Below are 10,055 nucleotides of genomic sequence, written 5' to 3' on the forward strand. Positions count from 1 at the left end.
CTCTTTTGCAGTGTCCATGTACTTCAATCAGTGCATATCTATTTTCCACTCCCTCAAGGACTATGGATTTTCGTATAAAGGAAAATAACAAAACACCCAAGAGTCCTCAGATCACATTATACCTGGGAATGTCCTAGATGAGGCTTTTATGGATCTGAGATTGATGGTTGAGGGCTTTGCCTTGGACCCTTCCTTTTTCAGCCTGGAGTTCATCTGCTCTGAATTTCTATGTCCCAGAACTTCTCTGTTTGTGGAAAGACCCTGGCCCCAGAGTCACTTGCCCTTGTTCCTGGCTCATTCAGGATTAGAGGCAGGTTGACATTGAACTGTACTTGGAGGTGAGTTGTTAGTGCAGATGGTGACCTCAGAGTGGGATACTTGCCATGTGGTCAGTGTCTGAGAGCAGATGGGCCCTTCTTTACCAGCTGACACTTGAGTCCTCCTCAAAGGCACACCATACAAGTGGAGCGAGTGGGTCTGGAGCTGGCAAGACAAGGAGGCAGATGCCAGCATTCTAACAGTCCTATCTGGAGAGAGCTGTAGGGTATGTGCCCTTAGGGGCAGGTCAAGAATTTGTTTCCTCACAGATAAGTTACTCTTCTAAATTTTGTGACTCATGACAGCTACCACTTCTATCCCTGTAAGTAGTTCACCACGTGCTTTCACATGCATACTCTTCTTTGATGTTCACATTGACACTATAAGGCATATATTAGTTTCCTAGAATTGCTGCAACAAATTGCCACAAACTTAATGGCATAAAATAACAGAAATTTGTTCTCTCACAATTCTGGAGGCCAGAAAATCGAAATCAATATATCAGTAGGACTGGACTCTGTCCAGAAACTCTAGGGAAGAACTTTTCTTTCCTCTTCCAGCTTCTGGTGACTCCCCTTTGTTTGTGACAGCATTACTCCAGTCTCTGGCTGCAAATGACCTTCTCTGGGTGTGTCTTCCCCTTCCCCATCTCTTATAAGGACAGCTGTCATTGGATTTAGGGTCCATTCTAATCCAGGATGAGTTCATCTCAAGATCCTTACCTTCATCATATCTGCAAAGACCTTTATTCCAAGTAAGGTCACATTCTGAGGTTCTAGGTAAACGTATATTTTAGGGGGCACTATTCAACTTACTATAATTAGATATTAGTATACTCTCTTGAGGATGGGGAAACTTAAAGAGGGTGTTTTTTAAAAATTTTCTTTAATGTTCACTTATTTTTGAGAGAGAGACAGAGCACGAGCAGGTGAAGGGCAGAGAGAGACAACAGAATCTGAAGCAGGCTCCAGGCTCTGAGCTATCAGCACTGAGCCCGAAGTGGGGCTTGGACCTATGTACTGTGATATCATGACCTGAATTGAAGTTGCATGCTTAACCAATTGAGCCACCCAGGCACCTCTTAACGAGGGTGTTTTTGCTCAGAGACATTGGAGCATGTTAAGTCTTTGGACAACAGATCTCTTCTTTCCACTGGGTCTTACTAGTCCTCAGTCTCTCCAAACGTGGGCATCTGTATGCAGTGGGGGTACTGCTTTCATTCTATGTATTTGAGAACCTACTGCCTGCTTTGTGAAATGCATATATCTTTGTCAAATTAAGAACAGACTAATTTAAGAGCTTTTTAAAATTTGGCTGAGACCAGAATGAGGAGAGAATGAGTTCATAATGGATTCCTCTGTCTTGGCTCAGTTGTTTTTCTCCCCTGCTTCTTCTCTTTCCCACATCTTTTAGGGCTACCAGGAGGGGCTGGGCAGAGCCTACCTAAGGTTTGTGGTCAGTGTGGCTGAGCTGACTTGATGAGGACATGTGACCACTTCACTGTGGCTAGGGTTTTTTTTCTTTTGTCCCTGGACAAAAGGCACTTACATTTCATACCTGACGCTTGAAAGGAAATGTAAATATAAACAATGTTTTCTGTCTCTCTGTACATTTGTTAGGAGGGCCAGATGAAACTGTGATGGAGGTCAAAGTTGTGATGTGCTTTTCTTGAGCTCATTTGCCCAGGGACCACCCCAGCATCCTGCCGTTTTTCAGGACTTCTCTCGTGGGACACTGCCCCATATTCCCAAAGTGTTCCCTTTTCTGCCCCCTTATAAAGACTTTGTGGTCCCATGTGCCATTTCTTCAAGGATTTTTGTCTTGCTTTTATTTAAATACTTTATTATGAAATATTCCAGATATGAGAAAATGCATTAAAATATGAAACACACCTGCCACTTATCTGAAGACCTCAATATTGCTGCTACATTTGAAGCCCTCATGTTCCTTTCCTTTCCTCCCAGAAGCAACCGCTATTCTGAATTTGGGGTTTGTCATTGCCATGTATTTCTTTATACTGTTCTGCCATTGCCTCTGTCCCTACGTGACACAAAATCTTGTTCCCAAGGGAATGCAGAGTTTCTTTGGGCTTTGAAGAAGGCCATTGGTGATGTTTAGGTGGGAGATAAGTTGCTAATATTTATTTGGTACCTATTGTGTACCAGGTTCTGTGTCAGGTGTCTTCCATGCACTCATGACACTGACCACATTGACGTCAGCCATCAGCATTTGGAGTTGTTCTCCTTATTTTGCAGCCATGGACACCAGGAACCGAGATGGGAAGTAGTTGCCTGTCCAAGTCTAACCGCTAATACCTACCTGATGGCACCATGTTTTCCCTCAAATTGCTGCTCCTCTCTTAATACAGGGTGCTAGTTGGGAGCCTGGCTGTGTGACTCTGAATGAGTTTCCTGACCTCTCTGGTCTTTCTTCCTTTCTAAACAGATGGCTCCTGTGCCCCCTCCAGCCCTGGTACAGGAGCAACTGCTGGTGCACCCAGCATGATTCATCCTCGGTTCGTGGGTTTCAGTGCTTTATTTTAGTCATGTGGGCTTTTGTGAATTGGCCTTGAATTTTACCATGACTTATAATAACCCCACTTCTTCCATTCATTCACCAGTCTACCCCACATTTATTGAGCATGGGCCAGGATTGGTGTTTCACCCTGACCATATGAGAGGCATACATACTCTTTAGTCACACGGCAAGCTTCCTTTCTGAGTTCTAAACAAAAGGCCTAGTAACTACCTCTTTCCTAAACTGAGGACCACCTGTTAACATCTCAAGGAGAAAACACAGGGCGGGGACCATATTTGGGTAAGAGTGGCCTCTAAGGAGACCTAATATGTTTAGCTGTAGACTACTTCTAAACTATGGAAGGCCACCTGATACTCATGGACAGCTGGGCTAATTACCAGGTGACCATTTTTGTTCATATGCTTCCTCAGTGCATCGTTCAATCAAGCATGTGTTCTGGAAGTAATAGTGCTGGTAATATATAAAGTGAAAGTTAATACTATCGGTCACACCCTTATTGAGGATGACAAGAGGTGAGTCCAGCAGCCATGGTGATTATAGGTGAGTTAATGGTATTGCTTGCTTGATTATATGGTCATTCTAGCTATTAGGATTTACAAGGAGAAAGCTGCCTGAGAAAGACATCAGTTAAAGTAAAAATGTCGATCGCTTTATTTACTTAGATGTACTGAGAAGGAATGAAAATGTGGCAAAACCTTGTTTTTCTAACAATGGAAGGAATGAAACATTTTATTGATATCCTGGATGAAACCGCAAAGTAGACTCTGGAGGGGGACTGCTAGGTTTGGATTTTGAGTCAGGCTCTAAGTTTCTAAATATCAGTTCTACAACAGATTTGCCAGAGGATCTTACATCTAAGTTCTGGTCTGATAATGCTGCACTGAATTGCATATTACACTGCCCAGGAGTACCATTTTTATGCTGGAATTTTGAGTTAATTAATATAATAAAGTTGTTTAACAAAATAGTAGGAAGAGGTATTCAGGTAAGATTTGAGGAATTCCAGAACCTATGCTGCTTGAGACCAGGTGGAATCACAGCAATGGAAGATGAGTCTTAGTACACACAGTGCTCACCTAAGAGTCTTCCCGGGGGCTCCTGGGTGGCTCAGTCAGTTAAGCGTTCAACTCTTGGTTTTGGTTCAGGTCACGATCTCAGTTTGTGAGTTCCAGCCCTGCATCAGGGTTTGCACTGACAGTGTGGAGCCTGCTTGGGATTCTCTCTCTCCCTCCCTCTCCCTTCCTCTCTGCCCCTCCCTTGCTCAATCTCTCTGTCTCTCTCAAAATAAATAAATAACTAAATAACTAAATAACTAAATAAATAAGAGCCTTTCTCTCCACTAGCTCAGCAGAAAATAAGGTCAAAACCAACCAGAGGGAAAAGAGACAAGTTCTTAATGCTTTGTAATACACATATTTCACATGGTGGGTGGAATGAAGGTTATGGAGATGACAGATTCTTTGAAACCCATGGAAAATGTTAGGACTCTGACCTTGTACATTTTACATTTATTTCAGCTCTCATCATGCTGCATTTTAACTTACGGGCTTACATATCCATCCCTCTCCTGGGTCTTGCAGTGCCCCTCAATCAGGAACTTCATTTTATTCCTGTATTTTCAGTACATTTTTTAAAACGTTTGTTATCTTAGAGCAAGCACACACACACGGGCATGTGCAAGCAGGGGAGGGGCAGAGAGAGGAGGACAAAGGATCCGAAGTCTTGATGCGGGGCTTGGACTCACAAACTGTGAGATCATGACCTGAGCTCAAGTTGGATGCTCAACCAACTGAGCTACCCAGGCGCTCCATTTTCCATGTATTTTTTTTTTTAATTTTTTTTTCAACGTTTTTAATTTATTTTTGGGACAGAGAGAGACAGAGCATGAACGGGGGAGGGGCAGAGAGAGAGAGGGAGACACAGAATCGGAAACAGGCTCCAGGCTCCGAGCCATCAGCCCAGAGCCTGACGCGGGGCTCGAACTCATGGACCGCGAGATCGTGACCTGGCTGAAGTCGGACGCTTAACCGACTGCACCACCCAGGCGCCCCTTTCCATGTATTTTTAACGCAGGGCCTGGGCATCATAGATCCTCAATGCATTCATTGAATCAAATTACTTTGTTTGGTTTGTTACAGCTTTGAGTAGTAAATGCTGTACTTTTAAGTTAGTTTTTACTAGTATCTTTGAATGACAGGAGATAGATGTTTCTGTAACTTAAAATTCTGTAGTTTCCCTCAATTTTTAGTTTCCCCACACTGAGTTCACATTATGTTTAGATGTTTCAGGGGGAGTGGGTGGGAGTAGCATTAATTTTGATGGCACAACTCTGTTTTTATAAAATCTCAGACTTTGACTCTTAAGTAATTAGCACATATTAAAAATGTTGTGTTCTGAATCTCTGTGCTTATGATGGCATCTAATGTGTGAGGAACCATTTGTTTAGGTAGCTATTTACAATGTGACAAATAGCTTCTCTGTTGAAACCAACAACCAACCAAAATACAAGATAGAGAAACCTATTCATACAGTCATTTTTAAACCCACAGAACATCCATGCTTTCTCACAGAACTTCTGAAATCAATTTTCTTGGCTGGCATTCACTTAATAACAAAACTATGCTTCCTTATCAATCTCACCTTTCTCATCAAAGATGCAAGGATATCCTGAGAAGTATGCAGCTGTGAGTTTTATACAAAGGAAAAATGCTAGTAATCTAGCTGGTTCCTACAATTGATCTGACCTCTTGACAAATAATGCAGAAAGATTAACAGGATATTTATGAAGATAATAAAAATGTAATTGTTACTTTGGTGTTATGCCATAACAATGAGAGTTTCTAGTATGGTCATCCCACCAGGATGGAAGAAGACACCCTGGGATTTCATTCTTGCCTCTGCCCTTTTCAGCTATTGTCCTCTGGGCAACTCTCTTAGCATCTCTGAGCCTAGTTTCCCAATTTGTGGTGTGAGGCTCCTAGAAATTTATATACAGTGTTATTGTGGTGTTCAAAGGAATATGGGAAATCTTGGTATGAACTCTAAAGGGATATACAAATACAAGGAATTATCATAGAAGGGCAGGCCATCTGGATTGTGGATTACTCCTAGGAAATCTTTGTTCTGTGGACATAATAAAGTACAAGTACATTCTAGAATGATACATTCTAATTCCCATGTCTAATAGAACCTCTTTGTTTCCCACCCCATAGTGCTATGATAGGGCTCCATTAAATTTGTTGAACTTACATACCATGAAAGCCATCTCTTGTGAAGCCTTCTGAGCCAGAGACAGAAGTATAATGGCTATAGGATATTGGCTTAACATATTATTTCCAGGAGTAAAATGAACTTAGAATTTTATTGACTACTATTTTTATAGATTTTTTTTTCTCAGCCAAATTATCCAAAATTTTAGGAGCTGGTATTTACATATTTTAAGTAATTCAGTTTCTTACATAGATAGTAATAAAAACACATGTTATATTACTTTTAGAATTTATAAAATGTTTATCTCCCTGAGTAAATATAGAGATGGTTATATGATGCACCATGTTTCCCCTTTTTGCTTTGACTACCAGAAAACTCAAAGCTCAGCTTTCAGTTATAGTGAATATTCTGGCCAAAGTCAGTTTTGTTTAAGAGGGCTCACCTTAGGGGAGCCTGAGTGGCTCAGTCGGTTGAGCATCCGACTTGGGTTCAAGGCATGATCTCATGGGTTCATCAATCCAAGCCCTGCATTGGATTGGGCTTGCTGCTGTCAGTGGGGAGTCTGCTTCAGATCCTCTGTACTCCTCTCTCTCTATGCCCCTCCTCTGCTCACACTCTATCAAAAATAAATATTAAAAAAAGGGCTCTCCTTAGACTATTGGCATCAGAATCACCTGGAGTGCTGTTCATATGGATCCTGGAACTCACCTACCAGTGTAGATTTCTTGGACCTTGGGCCTTAATAATCTGTATTTTATACAGAACGCTAGTTATTCTTGGGCATATTAAAGTTTGAAATTACTGGCTTAAGATTTTAGAATCTTGATTCTTTCACTATATGAGTGAACTTTAAATAGCCATAATTTATATCTTAAAATCACCTGTAGCCTTTTCGGAATAGGCAAAGCAGAATAACTAAAAACATTTATGTCCATTTGGAAAAGATGATTCTGGTTGTCTTATAAAGTACTTTCTGCCAGTTCCCTTGTATTCCCTTTCCTTAAGTGTAAGTAAGGTCTTCAGATCTGCTCTTGGGTTGAAAGAGGTGAGAAAGAGGACTTGTGGCCCAGAACTGCGAGCTCCTATCTGACTCCTTTGCCCTGGCAGGAGTGATGGCATAGAGATATAAAAAGGCACTGGAGATCTATAGAGCTCAGAGTTAACAGCGTAAGGGGCTCTGTCTTTGGAAAGAGGGGTGGACGTTGCATTAACTTAACTGTTGCTAGTGCAATACTAAGATCCTTGAGTCAGGGACTTTTTCTGTTTCTTGGGCATAGCGCAGAGCCTGCACTAAGACCATCAGGAGGGGAAGTGGTACTGATGGGTGTTCAGAATCCAAATAGAGAGAGAGAGAGCAAGCACTAGAGAATCTTAAGCAGGCTCCACACTCAGTATGGAGCCCAACGTGGGGCTGCATCCCAGGACTCTGGGATCGTGATCTGAGGCCAAAATCAAGAGTCAGATGCTTAACCGACTGAGCCACCCAGGTGCCCCATGGATATGCTTATCTCTAAAAATACACATTTTAGAGCCAAATTTAAGTGATCTTACAATATGATTTACTCTGTAATACTCTCCCCACCGTGGACTCTATTGAAAAGGAATGGGTTAAATTAGAACTAACATTTTGGCCCAAAACCAAATGCTCTTTGGTTTTCTTTAAATATGTGTACTATTCTTTGCTCTCTACCTGACCCCTGTTCTTTCACTCCCAAATCTCTGCATCTCTTTCAGTGTCAAACACAGATGGCATTTGAGGGAGACCATGTGGCATAATGGAGTGACTCTAGGCCAGGAACACCTCAATTCATGGGTGAGAAACCCTCCAGGGGTATTGACATTTTGAGACCTGTGACCAGGACATGCCTCTAATTGATTGTAGATCCCTGGTGGCCACCCCCCTCCCCCACCTTGGAGCCTGATACAGCTGCAGAATTCCAAGGCCATGCCATCAACCAGTTAGGCTGATAAGAAAGAAGAATCCTGGTGGCCATGATGACCAACTTTTCCAGTTCCTCCCAGTCAGAAGTAATCTCTCCTTCTCCTTTAATTCTTTTTTAAAAATATTAATTGTTGAGTAGACCTAAAAATATTTTTGAGGAGATATAAAATATAAAGTGTACATAAGATAAAGGATGACACAGTTTCAAACACCTGTTTATCCACCACAAGGTTTATTTATTTAATTACTTATTTTTTTATTATCATTTTTTTTTACGTTGAAAAAACTTAGATTTAGCCAGCTGGACTCAGTTTAGATGATCCCAATTTTGTTGGCAACATCCAAAGCATCATAGTCAGGAGCCAGTCGAACATATGCTTTCTTTTCTTCATCGGACCCGATCAGAGTGTTGACCTTGGCCACTTGGTCAATGTCCTAGAGCTTCTTCACAGCCTGTTTGATCTGGTGCTTGTTGGCCTTCACATACACAATGAACACAAAAGTGTTGTTGTCTTCTGTTTTCTTTGTGGCTGACTCGGTAGTCCGGGGAAACTTGATGATGACATAGTAGTCAAGCTTGTTTCTCCTGGGGGCACTCTTTCGAGGATATCTGGGCTGCCTTCAGAGATGCAGTGTCTTGGGCCATCGGAATGTAGGTGACATGCAGATCTTCCTCTTTTTTTTTTTTTTTTTTTTTATGACTGTGGATGCTTTTCAGCACTGCTTTCTTGGCCTTCAAAGCCTTTGCTTTGGCTTCGGCTTAGGCAGGGGTAGGGGCTTCCTTCTTCGCCTTTGACACCATCTTCGTGAAAGGGCTCCACCACGAGGTTTAAACAAAAGATCATCAATATTGCCTTTCAGTGCTCTTGTGGCCTCTCCCCTATCCTATTTTTTTCTCTCCCCCATATTAAAGGTAACCATTCTCCTAAATTTGGGAATTTTCATATTCTTGATTTATTTTATAGTTTTATTACACATTCATATCCCTAAACTATACATAGTTTAGTTTAAAAAAACTTTTAAAAAGTTGTATTTCTTAAAATTCAAGTATAACTAGCATCAATCATTACACATAGTTTTGTTTTTATTAAATTTTATTTAAACTGGAGCAAATAGTATATTTTTTTTAGACTTTTTCCACCTGAAGGTAAGTTGGAGGAGATTCATCTGTGTTATGGACAGGAGTAGTTCCTTCATATCTGCTCCTGTGTAGTATTCCATTATATTAGTATACCTACTATCTCTATTCCACCATTTACAGACACTTGTGTGATTCCAGTTTGGGGCTATTAAGAATTTTCTGAATTTGCTTTTGTATGTGTTCAGGTGCAGGAGGTTCTCTAGGGATCTACCCAGGAGTGGAATTGCTGGACCATAGGGTATAAACCTGCTCGGTTATATTAAAGACCAAATTGTTTTCCAAATTGTTTTCCAAATTGGTTTCCAAATTGGTTTCCAAATTGGTTTCCAAATTGGTTTCCAAATTGGTTATAGCCATTTACACTTTGACCATCTGTACATAATTTCAACAACTGTGATGATGATGACTGATGGCTAAGTCACACAGTTTACTGCGTGCCTGCACTCATGTCAACTCATTCAATCCCCACAATAGCCCTGCGTGTCCTCATTGCTCCATATCCTTGCCAGCCCCTGAGAGTGTCTGGCTTGTACGTTTTGCTGGTCTGGTGGGTGTGAAATGGTACCTTAGTGTGGTTTTTACTTTGTATTTGTGTGGTAACTAATAACATGGAGCATCTCTTCCTAGGTCTGTGGAGTGCCTGTTCAAATCCTTCCCTCATTAAAAAAAATTTTTTTAATGTTTACTTATTTTTGAGAGCGAGAGAGACAGTGCGAGTGGGGAGGGGCAGAGAGAGAGGGAGACACAGAATCCGAAGCAGGCTCCAGGTTCTGAGCTGTCAGCACAGAACCTGACACGGGGCTCAAACTCACTGACCACAAGATCATGACCTGAGCTGAAGTCAGACACTTAACCGACTGAGCCACCCAGGGCCCCCCTTCTCTCATTCTTAAGTTGAGTTGTCTG

General features: G+C 41.5%; 1 pseudogene; it reads right to left on the minus strand.

Moving 5' to 3' along the window:
- Positions 1-8,289: 8,289 nt before the first annotated feature.
- Positions 8,290-9,074, minus strand: LOC125919470 (60S ribosomal protein L23a-like; annotated as a pseudogene).
- Positions 9,075-10,055: the final 981 nt, after the last annotated feature.

Source organism: Panthera uncia, chromosome B4 (genome assembly GCF_023721935.1).
Source record: "Panthera uncia isolate 11264 chromosome B4, Puncia_PCG_1.0, whole genome shotgun sequence".
In the NCBI taxonomy this organism is placed as follows: domain Eukaryota; kingdom Metazoa; phylum Chordata; class Mammalia; order Carnivora; family Felidae; genus Panthera; species Panthera uncia.